Source organism: Rhinopithecus bieti, unplaced genomic scaffold (assembly GCF_001698545.2).
Source record: "Rhinopithecus bieti isolate Rb0 unplaced genomic scaffold, ASM169854v2 scaffold_1618, whole genome shotgun sequence".
Lineage (NCBI taxonomy): Eukaryota > Metazoa > Chordata > Mammalia > Primates > Cercopithecidae > Rhinopithecus > Rhinopithecus bieti.
Genome location: NW_016803937.1, coordinates 4,400,278 through 4,426,019, shown reverse-complemented (window position 1 = coordinate 4,426,019; position 25,742 = coordinate 4,400,278). Strand labels below are relative to the sequence as shown.

Sequence of the window (25,742 nt, the reverse complement as noted above, 5' to 3'; positions counted from 1 at the left end):
AGCCTCCCCCAAAAAAAAAAAAAAAAAATAAATAAATAAATAAATAAATAATTAAATAAAGCATATTGTTAAGTAAAAGAAGCCCGTGAAAAGGCTGCACATTGATGACTCCAATTATATGACATTTTGAAGAAGGCAGAGCTAGAGATGACAGTAAATGGATCTGTGGTTGGCACAGGCTGGAGAGTGGGTAAAGCTCAGGGGTTTGCTTTAGGGCAGTGTAACTCTATGACCCTGTGATGGTGGATACATAACACAATGAACTTGCAATAACTCACAGAACTTTATGACATAGTGAACCTCAATGCATGCAAATTTAAAGGAAATATTCTAGGAGGTCGAGATCTCAGGATGGAATGCAGGCTGTGACAGAAGAACCTAACTATATTCCGAATGTACGAATGTACGAAAAAACCTTACTGCAGAGGGCACAGGGAAGGTGCTGACCTAAGGAACTTGGGTAGTGAGTGGAATCTGTGAGACTAAGGTCTTACACCATATGCAGGAGCCATATGCACCGTATTCTAGTATGGATAAAGCCATACCTCACCGATTCCCATGAGGTATGATGAACAATCCTGAAATTATTATATTAATACTTACATTCTGCAATTTAACAATGAAGTATGCCGTGGCTCATGCCTGTAATTCTGGCACTTTGGGAGGCCGAGGCAGGAGGACTGCCTGATCCCAGGAGTTCGAGACCAGCCTGGGCAACACGGTGAGATCTCGTACCTACAAATAAACAACATAGGCCAGGCACAGCGACTCACGCCTGTAATCCCAGCACTTTGGGAGGCCGAGGTGGGTGGATCACCAGAGGTCAGTAGTTCAAGACCAGCCTGGCCAACATGGTGAAATCCCATCTCTACTAAAAATACAAAAAGTAGCTGGGTGTGGCGGCACACGCCTGTAATCCCAGCTACTCTGGAGGCTGAGGAAGGAGAATCACTTGGACCTGGGAGGCGGAGGTTGCGGTGAGCCGAGATCTTGCCACTGCACTCCAGCCTGGGTGTCTCTGTGTAAAATTAAACATTATATGTATATGTGTGTGTGTGTGTGTGTGTGTGTGTGTGTGTGTGTGTGTGTGTGTAAATAAATTTAAAGCAAAAATGAGCCAGACATGGTGGCATACATCTGGGGTCTCAGCTACTTGGGAGACTTAGGGGAGGGAATCGCTTGGGCTCAGGCAGTTAAGGTTGCAGTGAGCCATGATCACACTACTGCACTCCAGCCTGGGCAACAGAGCAAGACCCTGTCTCAAAAAAAAAAAAAAAAAATTAAGTAAATGGATGGCAAGAGCCAGGCTTCTCACTGTTGGGGTGGAAGGTTCCAGGTAAGCAAGAGGAGGAAGCTAGAATGACCTACACTTTTGGTTTAAGAAACATACAAGCAGTTACATATGGAAATATCTATAGATACGTATACACACGAGTTAGCATCCACACATATATTTATACTTGCTCTGTCAGCTGAGACGGCCTAGAAGCAACACACCAACAGCCACCAGCACACCTAATTCTCAGATCTTGGTTTGTTGTTGTTTAACATTCAAGATGGGATCTTGCTATGTTGCCCAGGCTGGTCTTGAACTCCTGGGCTCAAGAGATCTTCCCACGTCAGCCAAAGTGCTGGGATTATAGGTGTAAGCCACCACGATCTTGGTTTTTAATACCATTCTCTAATAAATAAAAGGAACCAGGACTGAGGCAAAAATATATATACAAGATGAGCTTGGAGCATCTTGTATTGCCAGACAGTGATGAAGTGTTCACAATACACACACACACAATCATGGGGACAGGTGGACCATGAAAGGGATATAGGAACCAAGTCAAAGAGCTCCCAATGGCCAAAGCTTTTTCCAGGAAAATAAAATAGTATTGCTTTATAACCCGAAGCATCAAGTAAACATGCACGAGTCCAGACGGATATAAAGCAATGGTTGAATAAGCAGAAAATAGACAAACACCTAGCGCTGCGAGTCCAAGGAACGCCCGTGGCTCCTCCTCCTCCAGGACGGAAGACGCCGCTCGCCACCCCTCAAGTATGGCCATTCGCAGGGGCGGTTTCTAACAAGTGGAGTGCAGAAAGGAAGAAAATAACTTTACCGAGGAGAAACTTGGCAAACACCACCTCAGTCAGCCAGGTGTTCAAGGCCACATCCATAGCAATGAGTCGTGTGGACAGAATGCAGCCTTGACAGGTTGTGGCGAGACAGGCCCTCTAACTGTATCACCCAAGTCTAGTCATGAGGAAAATATCAAACAAGTCCCAAGAGAAGGGCATCCTACACAAAATCCCTGACCTGCAGCACTGCTCACAACTGCCAATCACCCAAAGAAGGAAGGCCTGAGAAAGCACCACAGCCAAGAGGGGCCTAAAGAGATGTGCCCACTCATGTCCTGTGTGATCCCGGGTGGGAGCTTGGGACAGAGAAAGGATATTAAGGAAAAGCGGAGGAAATCGGAATCAAGTGTGAATTTTATTGACATGAGAAAAAGCGTGGGTGGAGTGGGGGGATGGTCGATAAAGCAGAAGGATCATTCCTCCCTGGAGGAAGAAAGGAGAACCCCAGGATTAAGAGAAGTGAAAGCAGTTCACACTCAGGAAGACCTGAGTGTCTCAGCAGAGAGGAGGAGCGGGGCTGCGGCGCTGGGAGGGCCTATGGAGACTGCAAAATGGAAATGGGGTGGAGAGGTGGCAGCCACGAGGGGCCTGAACTGTCACCCTGTGGGGCCCAGACAACGCTGACACCTTAAGTGTCTCATAGAGGATGGGAATGGCTGGTCCTTTTATCCAAAAGCCCAGTCCAGCACCGTAAACTTACCCAGGGCTGGAGATTAGCCAGGATGATGGGCTAGAAAAGCAGAGTAACGAAGGCAAGACAAAGATGCAAGATGGAGAGGCCAAACTCAGAGTCCAAGGGGCAGGAGGAGAGGCCTGGTAAGCCAAGTGACCGAAACTCAGGGCACTGAGGGCCCGAGGAGCCTGAGAAACAGACTCAGAGGAAGTGAGGGGCAGGACTGAGGCTGGGTCCAGCGGGGAGCTGTAAGATCCAGAGGCAGTGGTTCCTATGGGCCGGGCAAACAGGGGGCCACACAGAAGCAGGGGTGAAGGTGCCCACATTGCAGGTATGTCACCAGCCCGGATGAGTCAGGGAACCTGAGTCAAGGTGGGGAAGGCTACAGAGGGAGTTCACGTCCTCACTCAACTCGCAAAAGGAGCGCAGCACTCAGCTGACCCGCTGCAGTGAGCCAACAGCGATCGTGCTCCTAAGTGCTCTTGCCATCAACTGGCAATCATGAAATATTCAGTTTGTCCTTTCAAATCCTACCATAAGAAATCATGCTCTATGAAACCACGATTTTCTACTCAAATTACTGAATCCAAAGATCAGAATATTAACTTTTAAGGAAAAAAAATCCACACCAGAATATTAACCCAACTAAAGCCAAATCTCAATGATATGCTGGCACATAAGCCATACGGCGAATAGTGACCTTGCCTGACCTTTCTAGAAGGGCATTTCATGTTAATATACTTAATCACTCTATAGTAGGACGCAAACACTGCAGATCAAAAACATGGCAACCTGGGGGAACACACACAGCACATGATGGACCATGAACGTGGGAGAGGGAACGCCAGTCTCAGGAGTGAGGGGCCTGGGAGACAACCCTGACTTTCCTTCCCCCTAGCTGCACCCTGTCTCTGACTGGATACTTCTCCTCCACCCATGTAAATGCCGGGAGCACCCAGGCTTAGTCCTCGGTCTTCCCTTCATCTACATCCTCTCCACAAAGGAGTTCATGGGGACCTCAGTTTCATGAAGTTTAAAAAAAAAAAAATCTGGAAAACTCTCAGGCTGACAATGCATCACCAAGTATGTCTATCCAACTGGCCACTCAACAACTCCAGGGGAGGAGGGTCAAAGCAGAACCTTCCCCAGTCAGTCACGACGCCACACTTTCCCATCTCAATAAACGGCACACTGAGGTCAAAAAACAAGGACCCGCCCTTCATGTATCTCATTCCCCACCTCTCCACATCTAGCTGATCAGCAAGTCCTATAGGGTGCACCTCTAAACCTACCCCAAATCCGACCACTTCTCTCACCTCCCCACCCACCCAGACCAAGGTCTCATGAGCTCTTAACTACGGAGCGCTCAGATCACCTGCTAACCAGTCCTTTCTCTACTCTCACGCCTCTGCTCACCCAACAGTCCAGTCCCCCATGTGGCACCCAGCCTGGTCTTCTACAGATATAAATCAGATCATGTCACTCCCCTGCCTAAGCTCGTGCAATCATTGCCTTTTCAGTGAGAATAAAATCCCCACCACCACCACTCCACCCCACCACCGTGGCCTAGAAAGCCTCACTCCATCTGGAGCCTGCTGGCCTACCTTCCTAGCAGCCTCTCCCTGGCTGCTTTTTCTGTCATCACCTCAATGGAATGTTCCTTGTAGTATCCCCAGCACTCCCGAGCTCACCACGCACTCCACAAACATTTGTTGAGCGAAGAAGTAAGGGAAGGAGGGTGCTTGAGGGAGACAAGAAAAAGTAGAAAGGAAGCCCACAGGCAAATGATAGGGGCATGTGATCAGATATGCCAGGGGAGTGGGCCAGAGGCCCGAAGCAGCCTGGGAGGGAAGGAATAGAAGAGAAATGCACAAGGGTTACAGAGAAAGAGGGAGAAGTGGGTGAAGTCACAACCTCAGGTCCAGAGAACATGCGCACCGGACCTCACCAGAGCATGCAGGCCAGATGAGGCGGTCTCCAAGGAAAGCTTACTCGTACCCCAAAGGTTCCCCTTTCATCCCTGTACGAGAGCCACAACCTAACTTTGACAGTCAAATGGAGCAGCTATTTTTAAAAATCCCAGCATGGTAACTAAACCCTTAAGAAATCCAAATCCAGAAATAAAAAGAACTCTAGAGTTCCAAACCTCATTAAGTGTCCATCCCAGGGAATAGCAGAGCCTGAATCAGGCTGGTTATTCCCAACCTCCTTCCCTATCTTCCTAGAGTTTCCCTGTTTAATACAGAATGAGCTTTTATAATGCCAGATTAACCAGAGTTCAAAATACTAAGAAAATATGACATGCTAATAATACACTTAGCTCTCAATTACAAGTTAATGACAACATAAAATATGAGGGTGAGACGAAAGGCTATTTACTGAGCATCTACTGTGTGTCAGGAGATTTACGCACCTGACCGCCACCCTAAAAGCCAGGCGTATGGTGAGCTCATTTTCAGGATGACAAAATTGAGTCTTACAGGCTAAGTGCCTTGCTCAGATCCACAGCCAGTTAGGGTGGAGTCAGAACTGTTTTGACTCCAAAGCTCATGTTCTTCCATTAAAATACACTGGCTTCCACAGCACTCAGATTTAGAAAGTGCATTCTGTAATGAATAAATTGAATGTGGGAAATATGGAATCTAAGAATTCAAAACATTTCAGTGAACTATAAAAGCTGGTCTCCAATGAGACTGGAAGCCTTCTCTAGCTGACTGCCCCTCCTCGCACGGCGCTGCAAATGAACTGCAGGGTTTCCCGGTGAACCAAACCACCAGCTTAACAGAGTTAGTGTCTTTTTCCAAATCAGTGACATTCCTCGTGCAACTAGGATTGATTCATCTCCTTTTAGCCTCTGGACACAAAATTCCTCCTCTTCCTCCTCCATTCCTGCATGTATGACGACACTTCCCACTTACAGCTCTGATCCTTCTCTTCTCACCTTTCCCACAACCCAAGTTTAGGCAGCCCTCATCTCTAGCCTGTACCTCTGCAGAACGCTATATTCCAGTGACTCTCCACATGGCTGCAGGAGTCACCGTTCAAAATCACAGCACAGGCCAGGGGTGGCGGCTCACACTTGTAATCCCAGTGCTTTGAGAGGCTAAGGCGGGAGGAACACTCAAGTTAAAAGACCAGCCTGGGCAACACAGCAAGACCCTGTCTCTACAAAAAAAAATTTTTAATTAGCTGGGCGCAGTGGTACACAGTTGTAGACCCAGCTACTCGAGAGGCTGAGGCAGGAGGATTACTTGAGCCCAGGCGCTCAAGGCTGCAGTGAGCTATGACTGCATCACTGTACTCCAGCCTGAGTAACAGAGTGAGACCCTGTCTCAAAAAAATTAAAAACCTAAATAAAAATTCCTTGAAAATAAAATTAAATAATTTAAAAATAATATATAGGGCTAGGTGCGGTGGCACCTACCTGTAATCTCGGCACTTTAGGAGGCTGAGGTGGGCAGATCATTTGATCTCAGGAGTTCAAGACTGGCCTGAGCAGCAAGGCGGGATCCCATTTCTATAATTTTTTTTTAAAAAAGGAGCCAGGTGCAGTGGCATGCACCTGTAGCCCCAGCTACTCAGGAGGCTAAGGTGGGACAATCGCTTCAGCCCAGGAGGTTGAGGCTGCAGTAAGTTGAGATCATGCCACTGCACTCCAGCCTAGGTGATAGAGTAAGACCCTGTCTCAAAAATAGCAATAATAATAAATAAAATAAAACAAAACCACAGCACAGGTCACAAAATCAACCTGTTGTGAAACCTTCTGGCTCTCCCAACCTTTCCAGGCTCAACATTCCCCCACTCTCTTCCATATGGTGCTCCTTTGGATTCCCCTTACCTCGCCTTTCATACCTCTGTGGTTCTGCTCCTGTTTCCTCCAATTAGAATTCTCTTTTTCTCTGCTTTGCCAAATTATTCATTCACCAAACAGTTTTCAAGCACCCACTACCTATAATACACTGTAGAAGAAACACAGCATTTTCAAAACCATAAGATGCTGAACCAAAATCAGGCACTGTCTGGGCCCCATGCAGAGTCTGGGTTTGATTAGAGGATTAATAGGATTCTCCTGAAATGGTTTTCAAGCATGGAATGGAGGCTGGGCGCGGTGGCTCATGCCTATAGTCCCAGAACTTTGGGAGGCCAAGGCAAGCGGATCACCTGAGGTCCGGAGTTCAAGACCAGCCTGGCCAACACGGTAAAAACTCGTCTCTACAAAAATACAAAAATTAGCTGGGCATGATGGCAGATGCCTGTAATCCCAGCTACTCGGGAGGCTGAGGCAGGAGAATCGCTTGAACCTGGGAGGTAGAGCTTGCAGTAAGCCAAGACCATGCCATCACACTCCAGCCTGGGCAACAGAGCAATACTCCATCTCAAAAAAAAAAAAAAAAAAAAAAGAAAGGAATGGAATGGAATGGAACTCAGTAGCAAACAGGACTAAGATTACCAAGACAAGGATATGTTTGTAAATAGAAGCGAAGAAACCAGCAAATGGAAAAAACAATCAAAAAGGCAAGAGATAGTAAACGATAATTCACAGACCCATAACAAGCAGACCAAAGCAGACACAAGAGTTAACATCAGGAAGGAGGGACTGTCTCTTCCTCAGAGGCAAAGCAGAAGAAAATGACTGATGGATAGATACTCAAAGACATTTTAGTTAGAAGGAAACTAAGGTTGAGAGCTCTCCCTGTGGCCTGTGTCTCCTCCATGTTCTAGAAGGGACAGTCATTTGTCAATGGCAAAGCACAGTGGTATAGAGTATTTTCAAGTAGGAAGGGACCAGGAAAGAAGTAGGATATGTAGTCAATGATTTCACCAGGCCAGGCACAGTGGAACATGCCTGGAATCCCAGGCCGAGGCAGGCGGTTGCTTGGGCCCAGAGGTTTCAGACCAGCCTGGGCAACACAGTGAGACCCTATCTCTACAAACAATAGGCCAGGCATGGTGGCGTACACCTGTGGTCCCTGTTAACTGGGAGGCTGGGGCACAAAGAACCACTTGAGCCCAGGAGACCAAGGCTGTAGTGAGCCATGATTGTGCCACTGCACTCCAGCCTGGGCAAAACAGCAAGACCCTGTCTCAAAGCAAACAAACAAAAAACAATTTAACCTTATTTAATCTTACCCAAAAAGAGGTCTGACCTTTGTCCTCAGCTAATAATACCATGTAGGGTGAGGTGGGAGCTGTTTGTCACAGGATATCAGTCTATCTGGGAACTAAGATCAACCATGTGGGCAATCAATCAGTCAATCAATCATGACTGCATAATGGAGCCTCAATAACAACTGACCACTAAGGCTCAGGTGAGCTCCCCAGGCTGGCAATACTCCATGCATACTGTCACACATCAATGCCAAAAAAGTAACGTGTTCTGACTCCATAGGAGAGGACAATCATGCCTTTGGTACTTCCCCATCTGGTACTTCCCTGGACTCCACCCAAGGGTAGTTTTGGGAACCACCACCTACACCCCCTACCAAAAAAAGAGACAACTTGCAGTTGGTATCACAAGTGAGGGCAGTCCTGTGTGGACTGGCACTACTCCCTCTCAACTTTATAGCTAGCTAACTGGCACAGTCCAACTAAACTCTTCTCATGTTATAACCGAAGGGTCACACAGCAAGTTGTTAACACTGACCCTGGAGACTAACTTTGGGAAAAAGAACTTCCAGTGAAAATGACAGTTTTGACTTTACGTTCTGCTCTAGGGTTTGAAAAAAAAACGGGTCAGACACAATGGCTCACGCCTGTAATCCCACCATTTTGGGAGGCTGAGGCAGGCGGATCACCAGAGGTCAGGAGTTGGAGACCGGCCTGACCCAACATGGAGAAATCGCGTCTCTACTAAAAACACAAAATTAGCCAGGCATGGTGGCGCATGCCTGTAATCCCAGCTACTCAGGAGGCTAAGGCAGGGGATTCGCTTGAACTCACGAGGTGGAGGTTGCAGTGAACCAAGATGGAGCCATTGCACTCCAGCCTGGGCAACAAGAGCGAAACTCCGTTTCAAAAGAAAAAAGTACTTCTTAAGTTAAAATATTATTTTAAAGAAACATACCCCAAAAAGCAGCTTTAGTGAAATTATCTTGCATAGTTGTCCAATCAGGCAAACTACTCAATGTTCATCTCAAACATTAACTTTCTATGTGAACTTATTTCTAGACGCATTTCCTTTGTTAATTTAACAAAGATTGTATTGTTTATATCAACAAAGCATCCAAGCCAGCAGGTAAGTTTCAGTAAGAATGTAAAAGTACGTTCATACTTTAGACATCAAGATTGTTCTTATATAAAGTTCATTTCAGTGCTTTCTTTCTCACTGAAAGGGCCATTCTATTCATGCTAATACTTTTCTGTTCTTGAAGAGGATTTGCTTTTTACAGTTCATTGGTTAGCAGGGCTGTAAAGTTTCAATTCATTAATTTGTCAACTGAGGCAGGCTCTGAGCCAATGGTAGCAGAAGAGTTCCCATTGTTATTTAGTGAATCCTTTAGGAATCACCTTTTCAAATAGTCTTCTTCTCCTTCAACTCTCAAATCAGAAGTCAGTGTGGGCCCCTAACCTTCTATTTTCCAGAATGTTCAAGAACTGCAATTTAGTTAATACTTCTGTTCCATTCCATATTTCAAATATCCCAACAGCCTTTCACTTTAACCAAGTTCTGACTTTTAACAAGCAAATTTAACAAAGTGATTTTTTTTTTTTTTTTTTTGAGAGGGGGATCTCATTCTGTTGCCCAGGCTGCAGTGCTGTGCCATGATCTCAATCTCAAGTGATCCTCCCACCTCAGCCTCCCAAGCAGCTGAGACCTCAGGCGTGCACCACCATACCCGGCTAATTTTTAAATTTTTTTGGTAGAGACAGGAGTCTCACTATGTTGCCCAGGCTGCTCTCCAATTCCTGGGCTCAAGCGATCCTCCTGCCTCAGCCTCCCAAAGCGCTGGGATTACAGGCATGAGCCACCGCGTGCGTGCCTGCCAGGCCACAAAGTGACTAAAAGATGATTTCAGGTATGTCAACACTGTAAAACATAACAAAAAAGAGATTCTTCATCTGTGAGGTGAAGAGTTCAGAAAGAAATATTAATACACATTGACCTAAATCTCTAAACCGCTTGGGACAGTAACAGTAACACAGATAAATACGTGCGCTTAAGCGCATGCACTAAGCAGATTGCAAATGCAACATTGCAGCAGCGATTTGACCAGCATTGTATACAGCCCAGACAGTAAAAGAAGCTACAAGCTTGGCAAGGAGCCGCATCAATACTGCTTCTTACACTCCAATTTAACTGCCACAATAAACTGGTTATTCATAAGCTAATAAAGAGTGTGTCTATCTAACCAAGTGTGACTCAGTTGCAGAAGGAACCACACCAGGAGAGGTGAGCCTTACTGCCCTCAAAGCTGACCTAACTGTCCCAGATGCCCTTTCAGGCAACTAACACCCAAAGGTGACTGACGTGGAGCAGGAGGGAAGATAACTAGGAAGATGGGCAGAGAATAAAAAAGTTTACAACTTAAGAGGAAGAGAAGCCACAACGCGAGGTGCGAGACTGTTCACTGTAATACATGCCTATAAAAAAACTCTTTACAGCTTACACAGGGTTTATAGCTGCTCTGTTGCCACCACCCCGTCATTAGCCACACAGAAAACCAGCGCTCGGAGAGCTGAGTGTCACGCCCAAGGTCAGGCAAAAAGCTGGGGCTGCAATCTGGGCCCTATCCCGAGAAAGTAACTAAGGAATGACAAGAGGGGCACCTGGAAGGGAAGTCAGGTGCGGGAACCGAGGTGCCCCTAGGAACTCCAGAAGGTCGCAGGTGCGCGGCGGGGTGGAGGAGAGAGCGCGGCGGGACCGACGGAAGGATAGAGCAGGCCGAGTGTCGGGAGTGGCCGGGAGACCCGGGAGTGAGCAGCCCGCCGGGCCCAGCCCGCCGCACTCACCCGAGGCCCGGGCGGGGTCGCCCGGTGCTGCGGCTCCTCCCGGCCTGCGGCGGCGGCGGCGGCGACTGCAGCGGCCGAGGCAGGGACGCATCATGCGGCCGCGCTCATGACCGGGCCGGAGCGGGCCCTGCGGCTCGGCTCGGTCCCCTGGGTCCCGCCAGGCAGGTCTGAAGGAGGTTGCCGCCGAGCAGATGCCGGAGCCCGGAGCCTTGGCTGAATAGCGGGACCGCGCGAGCCCCGGAAGTGAACCCGGCGAGGTCAATGACGCCGCACCTGCGCAGTTCCGGCCGCGCCGCTCCCGCGGAGAGGGGCGCTCAAGGCGGTTTGAGGGGACCCTGAGGCTCTTGCAAACTGACCGTTCGTTGAGAAAAGGCAGCTTTTAGGCACAGCCCTTCTCGCTAAGACAGAGATGCAGCCAAACTGAAGTCCGGAAGAAGAAAGGATAGTGGCTACGGGCTGCCGCAGGGTCCAAGCCACGCTGTTAGGCTGCGGAACCCGCGGCAGTGTCTCAGGGGCAGCTCCAGATGTGGCCTGTACTAGGTGCGGGGATGTGACCTAAGGAAATGGGAAAGTACGTGAGCGGGAGTGGAAATTGCTGAGCCGGAAAGCACTGGGGAAAAGAGGGAAGCGCCCTGAACTGGGGATTGGAGGCCTGACTCCTGAGGTCCGCGGAGCCCCCGGCCTCCTCCTCGAAGGACACTAGAGCATCGACGGTCCCTTCCATATAGTAAGCCCTAAGGTGTTTGAAAGTAGGAAAATGTTTTTTAAGGCCAGGCGCGGTGGCTCACGCCTGTAATCCCAGCACTTTGGGAAGCCAAGGCGGGCTGATCACTTGAGGTCAGGAGTTCGAGACCAGCTTGGCCAACAATGGTGCAACCCCGTCTCTATTAAAAACACATAAATTAGCCGGATGTGGTGGTGCACGCCTGTAATCCCAGCAGCTACTCGAGAGGCTGAGGCAGGAGAATCATGAACCCTGGAGGCGAAGGTTGCAGGGAGCTGAGATCATGCCACTGCACTCCAGCCTGGGCGACAGAATGAGCAGTCTCCAAAAAAAAAAAAAAAAAAGCCTATCCTTTACAAAAAAAAAAAGTAAAATTATGACTCTCACACAAATATAAAATGAACGTAGGTCAAAAGTTTCGTTTAACTCATTAATGATGGTATATATACAATGCTCCACTAGAACTCTAGATAGCTTAATGATAAAAACAAGACCCCATAAGACAAGATAACCCAGAAGGGTATGCCAGAAGATACCTACTTGTTCAATGAAGACACCTAAAGAAAACTATTCTGGGCTGGTCGCGGTGGCTCACGCCTGTAATCCCAGCACTTTGGGAGGCCGAGACGGGCGGATCACGAGGTCAGGAGATCGAAACCATCCTGGCTAACACGGTGAAACCCCGTCTCTACTAAAAAAACATACAAAAAACTAGCCGGGCGAGGTGGTGGGCGCCTGTAGTCCCAGCTACTTGGGAGGCTGAGGCAGGAGAATGGTGTAAACCCGGGAGGCGGAGCTTGCAGTGAGCGGAGATCCGGCCACTGCACTCCAGCCTGGGTGACAGAGCCAGACGCCGTCTCAAAAAAAAAAAGAAAGAAAACTATTCTGGTTTTCTTTAGGCCCGGGTGTGGTGGTTCACATCTTTAATCCCAGCACTTGTGGGAGGCCCAGGCGGGCGGATCACCTGAGGTCAGGAGTTTGAAGCCATCCATCCTGGTCAACATGGCGAAACCCCATCTCTACTAAAAATACAAAAATTAGCCAGACACAGTTTTCGGCGCCTGTAATCCCAGTTACTCAGGAGGCTGAGGCAGGAGAATCGCTTGAACCTGGGAGGCAGAGGTTGCAGTGAGCCGAGATCACGCCATTGCACTCCGACCTGGGTGACAGAGCGGGACTCCATCTCAAAAAAAAAAAGAAAACCAGAATATATCACCGCAAAATATGCCTCTTCGACATAAAAATTATTTTCAGCTGAAGGCAATTAAGAAGCAACAAATGCAGGAAAAGTTCTTTTTATCCTCCCCCTTTTCTGCCTAAAGGGCAGGTGTAAATTCAGTTTTACTGGACACTCTAGACTTTTCTTAGCCCAGAGAGGGCACCAAAGGAATCTGTAAACAAACCTTACTCTATTTAAAGTTTCTTCCCATGTGTAAACCTTCCCACGGTTTGCCACCCTTGGAAGCTGCAAACTGCTTTCCTTTGTCCTGTCATTTCTCTACAAAAGTATTGTTCTTTTTTTTTCTTTAGATGGAGTCTCGCTCTGTCTCCCCAGACTAGAGTGCAGTGGTGCAGTCTCAGCTCACTGCAACCTCCACTTGGTTTAAGCAATTCTGCCTTAGTCTCCTGAGTAGCTGGAATTACAGGGGCCCACCACCTTGCCCGACTAATTTTTGTATTTTTAGTAAAGACAGGGTTTTGCCATGTTGGCCAGGCTGGTCTTGAACTCCTGACGGCAAGTGATCCACCCACCTTGGCCTCTCAAAGTGCTGGGATTGTAAGCATGAGCCACCACGCCCGGCCAAAGGTATTATTCTTTGTCGAAGGTACTATGTGAAACCACATTCTAAGCTACCTCTTCGAGTTACTCTTTCCCAAGTTTCTCTTATGTATATATGAGACGTACATGTTAATAAACTTCTGTTTTTCTCTTATTAATTTGTGTTTTTTTGTTTTGTTTTTGAGATGGACTCTCCCTCTGTCACCCAGGCTGGAGTGCAGTGGGGCGATCTCAGCTCACTACAACCTCACCTCCCGGGTTCAAGCAATTCTCGTGCCTCAGCCTCCCGAGTAGCTGGGATTACAGGTGCCTACCATCACACCTGGCTAATTTTTGTATTTTTAATAGAGACGGGGTTTAACCGTGTTGGCCAGGCTGGTCTGGAACTCCTGACCTCAGGTGATCCACCCACCTCAGCCTCCCAAAGTGCTGGGATTACAGGCGTGAGCCACTGTGCCTGGCCTAGTTTGTCTTTGTTACAGGGACCCCAGCCAAGAGTTTAAAAGGGTAGAGAGATAAGGAGTTTTTTTTTTTTTCCTCCCTTACACACCCAATAATCTTTGCACTCATTTTAAAGTCTTTCTCAAAAAATGAAGAGGGGAGGGCTCCTCACCGCATAATGCTCAGTCCCCACGCTTTTGTCAGTGCAAAATAATCAAAGGATTGGAATCTAAAGAGAGTTTATTCAAGCTCAAAGTTTGAGGATGGCCACCTGAGAAGCACAGATCCCAAAGAATGGAAGTCACTGTATGGAGTGTAGAAGTTTGGGGATCGTTTATAGAGAAATAGTTTAGGAAAGCTTAACAGATTCTCAACATCTTTCTGTAGCAGGCTTAATGCACAGTTACAATAATCTGATTTGTCAATGTGCTTTTTTTTTTTTTTTTTAGAAAAGGTTTATTTAACATTCCACAGTGAAGGTGTGACAGCCAGAGTCTTTGTGGCATCTGGTGTGACTTAGGTACAGGACAATAAAGAAGGCAGTTAATCTATAACAAAGATGTTAGTGATTGGAAGGGGAGGAGGTCTTTCCTAGTCGTCTACAGAACAAAAACAGTGAGGAAGGGGGTTAATCTACAGTCTACGAAGCAGAAGTTGCAAACATGCTACATGATCCAGTCTCCAGGGCTTAACTTACCCCTTGACAAATTTAGAGGGTCCTGTTGACAAAAAAGAGTCAAATAGTCAAACTCTGTGAAATATTTGAAGAGATTTATTCTGATCCAAATATGAGTAACCAATGGCCCAGGACAGAGCCCCAGGGGATTCTGAGAACATGTCCCAAGGTGGTTGGGTTACAGTTTGTTTTTTACATTTTAGGGAGACAAAACATCGATGAATACATATAAGATGTACATTGGTTCAGTCTGGAAAGGTGGGACAACTGAAATAAGGTCGTGAGGTTGGGGGAGGGGTGCTTCCAGGTCATAGGCGGATTCAAAATTTTTCTCTGGCAATTAGTTGGCAGAATTATTGTCTAAAGACCTGGAGCCAATAGAAAGGAATGTGTCAGTTAAGGGGTTGTGCAGACCTTGGTTTCATCATGCACGTGAAGCCTCCAGGTAGCAGGCTTAGGAGTTTTTTCTTTTTGAGATGGAGTTTCATGCTTGTCACCCAGGCTGGAGTGCAATGGCGCAATCTCAGCTCATTGCAACCTCCGCCTCCCAGGTTCGAGCGATTCTCCTGCCTCAGCTTCCTGAATAGCTGGGATTACAGGCGCCCACCACCACACCCAGCTAATTTTTTGTATTTTTAGTAGAGACAGGGTTTCATCATGTTGGCCAGGCTGGTCTCCAGCTCCTGACCTCAGGTGATCCACACACCTCGGCTTCCCAAAGTGCTGGGATTACAGGCTTGAGCCACCACGCACAGCCTCAGAGCTCCTAACAGAGCTAAAAAAAGGGGCCAGATTCTTAGTAAATTATCTCTTGGATCAAGAAAAACACCTGAATAGAAAAGGGGATTCTCCACAGAATGTAGACTTTCCTCACAGGGGACAGCTTTGCAGGGCCATTTCAAAATATGGCAAATAAATACACTTTGGGCCAGGTACGATTGCTCACGCAATCCCAGCACATTGGGGGGGCCACGGCAGGAGGATAGCTTGAGGCCAGTTTGAGACCAGCCTGGGAGACACAATGAGACCCTGTCTACAAAAATTTTAGGCCGGGCGCAGTGGCTCAAGCCTGTAATCCCAGCACTTTGGGAGGCTGAGACGGGCGGATCACGAGGTCAGGAGATCGAAACCATCCTGGCTAACACGGTGAAACCCCGTCTCTACAAAAAAATACAAAAAAACTAGCCGGGCAAGGTGGCGGGCGCCTATAGTCCCAGCTACTCGGGAGGCTGAGGCAGGAGAATGGCGTAAATCCGGGAGGCGGAGCTTGCAGTGAGCTGAGATCCGGCCACTGCACTCCAGCCTGGAGGACAGAGCGAGACTCTCAAAAAAAAAAAAAAAAAAATTAAAATTAAAATTGGCTGGGCATGGTGGCACATCCCTGTACTCTCAGCTCCTCGAGGGGGTTGAAGCGGGAGGACTGCTCGAGCCCGCGAGGTTGAGGCTGATCATCCCATCACTGCACTCCAGCCAGGGAGACAGAGCAAGATCTTGTCTCAAAAAAAAAAGAAATATACTCTGATTTCTCTCAGGGCCTGCTATCTGTCATGTGATGCTAGACTAGAGTCAGGCTGGAATTTGGTGTCTTACGACAAAAAGTCTGTTTCTTCGTCAGTCTTAAGATCTCTGTTTCAGTGTTAGTTCTGATCAGCTGTGCCTAAATTCCAACAGGAGAAGGGATTATATATAGTGAGGCATTTCCAACCCCCACTGTCATGGCCTGAACTAGTTTTTCAGGTTAACTTTGTAATGCCCTTGGCCAATAGGGAGGGTCCATTCAGTTGGTTGGGGGGCTTAGAATTTTATTTTTTAACTTTTTAAATTATTATTATTATTATTTAAATTTATACAGATGAGGTCTATGTTGCCCAGGCTGGTCTCGAACTCCTGAGCTCATGTGATCCTCCCACCTCAGCCTCCCAAACTGTTAGGATTACAGGCATGCGCCAGGACACCTGGCCTAAAATTTTATTTTTGGCTTACAGTCCTGAAATGTTCTTTTATACTTGTTTGCATTGCCTGTGCTTTTAGTTACTGGTATAGCTTGTGTAAAACTATACCCTTGCTAAAAGAAACAGAACAATTAAATCATATATTACAATTTTTGTTTAGAGAGAGACAAGGTCTTACTCTGTTGTCCAGGCTGGAGTGCAGTAGCCCTGTTATAACTCACTGCAGCCTCGAACTTCTCAAGTGATCCTTATGCCTCAGCCTCCCAAGTAGCTGAGATTACAGCCGCCAGCCACCACACCTGGTTAATTATTATTATTATTATTTTTTAAAGATTTGGGGGTGATCGCAGTGGTCTCACTATATTGCTCAGGCTAGTCTTGAACTCAAGTGATCCTCTCACCTTGGCCCCTCAAAGTTCTGGGATTACAGGCATGAGCTACCGCACCTGGTTCATTAAAATACTTAACAGAGATGCTAGCAGTTGACAAAAATAATTCCATTCTTATCAAGGATCTTCATCTATTTCTCAACGGAAGCGATATGTGGTCTTCTGTAAGTCATTTCCCCTCTGTATGCCTCAGCTTTATACAAAAATAATCTCTAAAATATGAGATTAGACTTGATTTCTTTTTTTTTTTGAGATGGAGTTTTGCTCTTATTGCCCAGGCTGGAGTGCAACGGCATGATCTTGGTTCACTGCAACCTCTACCTCCTAGGTTCAAGCAACTCCCCTGCTTCAGCCTCCCAAGCAGCTGCGATTACAGGCATGTGCCACCACGTCCAGCTAACTTTTTGTATTTTTTTAGTAGAGATGGGGTTTCATCATGTTGACCAGGCTAGTCTCAAACTCCCAACCTCAGGTGATCCACCCGTCACGGCCTCCCAAAGTGCTAGGATTACAGGCATGAGCCACCACACCCAGCCTAGACTTGATTTCTTTTTTCTTCTTCTTCTTCTTTTTTTTTTTTTGAGTCGGAGTTTCGCTTTTGTTGCCCAAGCTGGAGTACAATGGCTTGATCTCAGCTCACTGCAACCTCTGCCTCCCATTTTCAAGTGATTCCTCTGCCCCAGCCTCCCAAGTAGTTGGGATTACAAGCATGCGCCACCACACCCAGCTAATTTTTTTTTGTATTTTTAGTAGAAATGGGGTTTCACCATGTTAGCCAGACTGGTCTCGAACTTGTGACCTCAGATGATCCACCCGCCTCAGCCTCCTAAAGTGCTGGGATTATAGGTGTGAGCCACTGTGCCTGGCCCCTAGACTAGAGTTCGAAGGTTTCTTCCTGTTCAACTGGTTCAACAGAATTTGTGTTTGTTTTCTGTTTTTGCCTCTCTCTGATTTCACTGAAGGCCTAGGAACAGAAAATCTCCTCTACAAGTTGTGTAGCGATGCAGAACGTCCCATGTACAGGGTCTATTTTGTGTCTCCCTCAGGCAAAAACCAAATCTTCAGGAGCTGTTTCCAGCTAAGCCCTCATCACAGGAAATATAGCCCATTTAAAGTGGAGGCTCAGCCCTGGCACGGGCAAGTCTCTACTAAAAATACAAAAATTAGCTGGGTGTGGTGGCGGGCACCTGTAGTCCCAGCTATTTGGGAGGCTGAGGCAGAAGAGTCGCTTGAACCTGGGAGGTGGAGGTTGTAGTGAGCCAAGATCATGCCACTGCACTCCAGCCTGGGCAACAGAGAACCTATCTCAACAACAACAAATTAAAGTAGAGGCTTTATTCGAATATGTGAAAAGATGCTTAGCCACATTCAGAAAGGAGTGAATACAAATTTAACATATAAGGAAATACTTTTTTTTTTTTTTTTTTTGAGACAGGAGTCTCGCTCTGTCGCCCAGGCTGGTGCAATCTTGGCTCACTGCAACCTCCACCTCCCGGCTTCAAGTGATTCTCGTGCCTTAGCCTCCCGAGTAGCTGGGATTACAGGCACCAACCACCACGCCTGGCTAAGTTTTGTATTTTTAATAGAGATGGGGTTTCACCATGTTGGCCAGGCTGGTCTCGAATTCCTGACCTCAGGTGATCCGCCTACCTTGGCCTCCCAAAGTGCTGGGATTACAGGTGTGAGCCACTGCATCCAGCCTAAATACCATTCTTCACCTAGCAGATGGGTAAAGATTTGGTAATACAAGTACCCTGTGTTTGCAGGGCAAACCAAATTGGTACAATTTCACATTTGTTGTACTGTTTGCAGAGTAAGTTGGCAACACGAGTCACAAACATGTAAGTTCATATACCCCTTGACCCAGGACTTCCTCTCTTTGGAAATCCCAGATGCAAACATCTTTGTGCAGATGGGTGAGTCTATGTGTAGGATGAATCCCTGTGGCATGCTTGTAGAAGCAAACAACTGTCATCACCCTCTGTACCCATCAGTATATTAAAGTCTTATATGTTGGACTCATGAATGGAATACCATGCTGTGCAATTGTAAAAAGAAACTGAAACAGATTTTTATGAATCGATATGAACAGTCTTCAAGGTTTGTCAAGTGTATTGTGTAAAACTGTATTTGTGTAAAAAAGAATAGTTGTGGATTATATACATTTTATATATGTTTCTTTGTGCACAGAATCTCCCTGGAAAAAAAAATACAAAAAATAGTTCTATAACTCATTCACTTTTTTTCTTCTTTTTTTTTAGACAGAGTTTCACTCTCATTGCCCAGGCTAGATTACAGGTGCCTGCCACCATGCCCAGCTAATTTTTTGTATTTTTAGTAGAGACAGAGTTTTACCATGTTGGCCAGGCTGGTCTCAAACTCCTGACCTCAGGTGATCCACCAGACTCAGCCTCCCAAAGTGCTGGGATTACAGGCGTGAGCCACCACACCTGGCCAACTTGTTCAATTTTTTAATCATGAGCATGTATTCATTTTTACATACATTAAAAAATTTATGTAAAAATGTAATTACAAAGAAATAAGACAACGCAATAGAATAACTGGCAAAACACTGAACATACTTTATGAAAGAGAGTATCTGAAAGATACAAAAGTGAGGCCGGGCACAGTGGCTCACACCTGTAATCCCAACACTTTGGGAGGCCGAGGCGGGCAGATCATGAGGTCAGGAGATTGAGACCATCCTGGCTAACATGGTGAAACCCCATCTTTACTAAAAATACACAAAATGAGCCAGGCATGGTGGTGGGCACATGTAGTCCCAGCTACTTGGGAGGCTGAGGCAGGAGAATGGCGTGAACCCGGGAGGCGGAGGTTGCAGTGAGCCGAGATTGCACCACTGGACTCCAGCCTCAGCGACAGTGCAAGACTCCATCTCAAAAAAAAAAAAAGAGAAAAAGAAAAAAGAAAGTGCTCATTCTCATCTTCTCATTAGTCATCAGGGAACTGAAAACTTAAACCACAATGAAACAGTATCCAGACACCCACTAGAATGGTTAGAATGAAACACCACCAAGAGTTGGCCAAACACGGAACAACCAAACTTCCACACACTGCTGGTGAGAGTATACTTGGTTTTTGTTTGTTTTATTGAGGTGGAATCTCGCTCTGTTGCCAGGCAGGAGTACAGTGGCACAATCTTGGCTCACTGCAACCTCCGACTCCCGGGTTCAAACCATTCTCCTGCCTCAGCCTCCTGAGTGGCTGGGATTACAGGTGCCCACCACCACGCCCAGCTAGTTTTGTATTTTTTTTAGTAGAGATGGGGTTTCACCATGTTGGCCAGGATGTTTTTGAACTCCTGACCTCATGATCCACCTGCCTCAGCCTCCCAAAGTGCTGGGATTACAGGCATGAGCCACCATGCCCAGCCAAGAGTAATTGTTAAACTGCCCCGGACAACTCATAGGAGGAGCTGCTCAAACTGAACATGCACAGCCTATGCTCACCAAGAGACTTGTACTAGAATGTTCATTCATGCAGTACCATCCATAATGGCCCCAAACTTGAAACAACCTAAATGTCCATGAACAGAATGAATAAATTGTGGCATATTCGTGCAATGAAATACTGTGCCACAACAACAATAAACAGACATGCAACACTCCACATGAATCAACCTCACAAATATAATTGATACCAGTGGGCTGGGAGAGATCCCCAAAAACCAATGGGACCTCAACCCCAGCTGGTGTCCAGGGTCTTGAAACTGTTGTGATAAGGAATTCAAGGATAAGTCAGAAAAGAGTGACAGCACAGTGAGTTACTGCGAAGGGAAAAGTACACACTCAAGGGAATGTGGGCGCACTCAAAAGTCACGTGTAAGGGGTTTGAGGTTGTTACCTCTATGGGTTTCTTTAACCAAGGGGTGGAATATTCATGAAAATTCCTGGGAAAAGGTGGAGATTTCTTGGAACTGTGGTGCCACCCATTTTTACACCAAATCTGGGTGTCCTTGGAACCTTCGAGACACTAGTGGGTGTGTGTTTAGGATGTTAATGAGTGTATATTGAGGTCCTAGGAGAAACCTGGTCACATCCAGTGCCATGTTGGGTCCAGTTGATCTTAGCCAGCTTGACCCACATCCTGGTTTTCAGGGTCTTATAAGTCCATAGCCTCTAGTCATGTGAAACTACTGACTGGAATTTAATTCTCCTGTGGCCACCCTGTATTATTTCTGTCTCACAATGTTGAGTAAAAGCAGCAAGACACAAAAGAGTACATACAATATAATAAAAAGAGGCAAAACTGATCTTCGGTATAGGAAGACAGGGCAGGGCAGTGATTCCCATTGAAGGGAAGGGAGCATGGGGGGCAGGGTGCTAGTGATATTCTATCTCTTGGTCTGGGTGCTGGTTATATGGATGTTCATTTGGTAAAAATCATTCAGTTATGTACATTTATTTGTATTCTCTCTCTCTTTTTTTTTTTTTTGAGTTGGAGTTTCATTCTTGTTGCCCAGGCTGGAATGCAATGGCGCGATCTTGGCTCACCGCAACTTCCGCCTCCCAGGTTCCAGTGATTATTCTGCTTCAGTATCCCTAGTAGCCGGGATTACAGGCATGCGCCACCATGCCCAGCTAATTTTGTATTTTTAGTAGAGACGGGGTTTCTCCATGTTGGTCAGGCTGGTCTCGATCTCCCGACCTCAGGTGATCCGCTTGCCTCGGCCTCCCAAAGTGCTGGGATTACAAGCGTGAGCCACCGTGCCTGGCCGGTGTATTCTCTATTTCAAGTAGATGCTGGTGGGGAGAGAGAAAAGCTTACAAAGGTTATGCGGTGGAGAATCAGAGGCTTCTTCCGGACGGGTGTTTGGGTTGCTTCTTATTTTTCCCACTGAGTTTGTGATGTTGAGTTCAACAGCCATGCTAGGAAAGCCGGAAGACGGAAATTCCACAACCGCTGGTGTTAGATGTTTAAACCCAAAGGGGGTGATGTGTCCCTGAATTCCTTTTCTGCAGGCCACCTCACCTCCGCTGTGGGTGAAGCAGGTCTGGAATTGGAGGGAGGGTGCTTGGCAAAGCCTTGTGTGGGGCCACTCATTGAGTGCCAAGCATGCCCAAGATAGTCCATGCTCATTCTCTCGTGGCCGTTAGGACTTGACTCAGAAAGTGTTTTTCTCCCTGAGCCCCTGTGCATTCCTGCAACATATTTCACTTCCCTTCCCTGATTTACTTCTTGCCACATCTCATGTCTCACCTGTATCCTTCACTTATCCCATTGACTATTCCTCATCAGAACACAAGCCTCACAAAAGGCAGGGAGTTTTGTTGGTCTTGTTCACTGTGTCCCCACTGCCTGTCCAAAAGCAGGCACTCATGTGAATAGCCGCTGCATGCCAGCCCGGGCAACATAGTGAGACCCTGCCTCTAAAAAGAAGTAGTCATTCAGCCAGGTGCGGTGGCTCACGTCTGTAATCCCAGCACTTTTAGGAGGCTGAGGCGGGCAGATCACCTGAGGTCACGAGTTCAAGACCAGCCTGTCCAACATGGTGAAAACCCCGTCTCTACAAAAAATACAAAAATTAGTCAGGCGTGTTGGCGGGCACCTGTAATCCCAGCTATCCAGGAGGCTGAGGCAGAAGAATGGCTCTGTGCCCAGGTGGCAGAGGTTGCAGTGAGCCAAGATCGCACCTCTGTACTCCAGCCTGGGTGACAGAGCAAGACTCTGTCTCCAATAAATAAATACTAAAAACATTTGAAAAAGTAGACATTCAATAGATATGCGCTGAATGAATGAGTGAACTCACTATGATTGGTCCCTTTTCTAGACAAACAGGACCAGAGAGGTTGAGCAGTGTGCTCCCAGTCACACAGTGAAGAGGTGGAGAGTCAGGATGCCACCCCAAATGTGTCTTGAACTTGTTAGCTGCTGTTATACCGCCCGTAGACTCGCTTCATCCTCACCACCCTGTGAAATCTCTTTGTACAGCTGCAGAAACTGAGAGTCAGATGTAAGCCACTGACCAAATGAAGTACAGAAGCAGAGCGAGCTGGCAGATGAGCAACACTGGGCTATGAAAGCTCTGCCCTTTTGGCTGCGCCACACCCCTCTGGAAAGAGCCCACAATCCTAGCTCTGTGCCAAGCCAGCCTCCTGAAGGGCTTGCCTTAGGCATGGTTCTCCTAAAGTGGGTGCCATGACCACATCCACCGAGTCCTTTAGAAGCAAGCCCCTGCCCATTTGTCCTCAGGCTACAAAAACCCAGTCGTCTTGTCTACCTTCTCCCTGCGATCCTTGTTTTAAACTCATATTTATTCATTCAAAAAGTGTGCCTGGCACCATGCTAAGTGCTGCAGACACGTGAGTGAGCAAAACTAGGCAAAGCTGCTGCCTGTTATGGAGCTTAGGTCCATTTTCACAAATGCGTAATCGCAAACGTGTTTCTGTGGAGGATGATGATATTATTTATTTGCTGAGATGATACACCCAGGACTCTGACCTGGTCTGGAGGTCACATGCAGGGATTCCTTTAGGATGTGACACATGAAAGACGTGGATATTTGTTGAGCAAAGGAGCTTGAAGTGAAAAGAAGTGAGTTCCGGGCAAAGGGACATGCAGCAAGGTCCTATGGTAGAAAGGAGCATGGAATCTTTGAGGCCCTGCGAGGATCAATGTGTGGAGGGCAAGGGGAAGCAGCTCAAGACCACACAGACAGCTTGGAAGGGGACAAGTCATGCTGGGCCCTAGCAACAGAGAAGGACGCTGGCATGTGTGAGGGGCAGAGGGAAGCCACTGAAGGACTAGAGCACATTTGTGGTTTCTAAAGGTCACTCCAGGCCAAGCACAGAAGCTCACACCTGTAATCCCAGCATTTCGGAAGGCTGAGGGGGGAGGATTACCTGAGCCCAGAAGTTTGAGACCAGCCTGAGCAACATAGTCAAACCTTGTCTCTACTAAAGAGAAAGAAATACAAAAAACTAGCTGGGCATGGTGGCGCGCACCTATAATCCCAGCTACTCCGAAGACTGAGCCATGAGAATCACTTGAACCCAAGAGATGGAGGTTGCAGTGAGCAGAGATTGTGCCACTGCACTCTAGCCTGGGCAACAGAGCAAGACTCTGTGAAAGAAAGAAAGAAAAAGAGAAAGAGAGAAAGAGGAGGAGATGAGAAGAGAAGAGAGAGGAGTGGGGAGGGGGGAGGAGAGAGGAGAGCCCTCCAGCTGCTTTGTGGAGAACAGATGAGAAAAGGGCAAAGACAGATATAGGGAAATGTCAACTAACAAATGTAGGTGGAGCAACAGAATCCGAAAACTCGGCCAGGCATGGTGGCTCATGCCTGTAATCCCAGCACGTTGGGAGGCCAAGGTGGTTGGATCACTTGAGGTCAGGAGTTCGAGACTAGCCTGGCCAACATGGTGAAACTCCGGTTCTATTAAAAATACAAAAAAAAATTGACCAGGCGTGATGGTACATCCCTGTAATCCCAGCTACTTGGCAGACTGAGGCAGGAGAATCACTTGAACCCGGGAGGCGGAGGTTGCAGTGAGCTGAGATTGTGCGCCACTGGACTCTCGCCTGGGCAAAAGAGCAAGACTCTGTCTTAGTAATAATGAGAAAAAGAAGAAAACTCAACATTTGGGGACCACTATAGCCTTATCATTAATGGATGCTAAACCACTAGTTGAAAGTTCATTGAGTTTGTTGAAAGACAGCGTATCTAAATAGCCTCAAAGTATCTTCCCCACAAATTTCTGATTACTTACAAAGGAAAAAAAGGTACCTTTACAGTGGAGAAATATATCACCATTGGTCAAGCATAGTATCACCAATAATGAGACAGATAATATGTGCCTCCTGATATGAAGCACTGAGATCACAACTTAATTATGCATCACTATTGCTAAAATGTGTTACCTGACTCTAATAATAAGGGAACAATCAGGAAAATCTGAATTGAGGAACATCCTATGGAACAACTGGCCTGTACTCTTAATAAATATCAGTGTCTTAAAGGACAAAGAAAAGCTGAGGATCTGTTCCAGAGTAAAGGAGATTGACTAGGCAGACAGAGGAAGGGACCACAAGCCAAGCAATGCAGGTGGCCTCTAGAAGCCAGAGAAGACAAACAATTCTCTCCTAGAGCCTCTGAAAGGAACACAGCCCTGCTGACACCTCAATTTTAGGCCTTGACCTCCAGAACTGTAAGATAATAAATTATGGTTTTATTTTCTTTTTTTTTTTGAGATGGAGTGTTGCCTCTTTCGCCCAGGCTGGAGTGCAGTGGCACGATTTCAGCTTACTGCAACCTCTGCCTTCCAGGTTCAAGCAATTCTCCTGCCTCCAACTCCCGAGTAGCTGGAATTACAGGTGCACCACCATGCCTGGCTAATTTGCATATTTTTAGTAGAGACAGGGTTTTACCATGTTGGCCAGACTGGTCTTGAACTCCTGACCTCAGGTGATCCACCCGCCTTGGCCTCCCAAAGTGCTGGGATTACAGGCATGAGCCAACACACCCGGCCAATTGTGTTGTTTTTAAGCCAGTAAGTTTGTGGTGATTTGTTACAAACAAAGGAAAAATAGGCATGGTAGTCAAACACACGCAGAACTGGTGCTCATTCATATCACCTATTTTGTATAGTTGTTTTTTGGACTCATCCTCTATTCAAAGTATTTCTTTGTTTGTTTTTTGAGACGGGGTCTCCCTCTGTCACCCAGGCTGGAGTGCAGTGGCACAATCTTGGCTCACTGCAGCCTTTACCTCCCCGGCTCAAGCAATCCTCTTACCTCAGGCTTCCAAGTAGCCGGGACTACAGGCATGTGTCACCACACCCAGCTAATTTTTTGTATTTTTGGTAGAGACAGGGTTTTACCATGTTGCCCATGCTGGTCTCAAACTCCTAAGCTCAGGTGATCTGCCTCGGCCTCCCAAAATGCTGGGATTATAGGCATGAGCCATCACGCCCAATCTATTCTAAGTATTTTTTTTGAGACAGAGTCTTGCTCTGTCGCCCAGGCTGGAGTGCAATGGCAGGATCTCAGCTCACTGCAACCTCCGCCTCC

General features: G+C 47.0%; 1 protein-coding gene across 3 annotated transcripts in view; it reads right to left on the bottom strand.

Moving 5' to 3' along the window:
* The window catches only part of ZDHHC7 (zDHHC palmitoyltransferase 7), a 41,047-nt gene extending 30,034 nt beyond the window's left edge, over nucleotides 1-11,013 (bottom strand). The window contains exon 1 of one of the 3 annotated variants that reach the window (XM_017860649.1): nucleotides 10,754-11,013. The gene's annotated coding sequence lies outside the window, so the exon portion shown is untranslated. The other 2 variants (XM_017860656.1, XM_017860666.1) reach the window with 2 other exon arrangements.
* Between the last annotated feature and the right edge of the window lie 14,729 nt (nucleotides 11,014-25,742).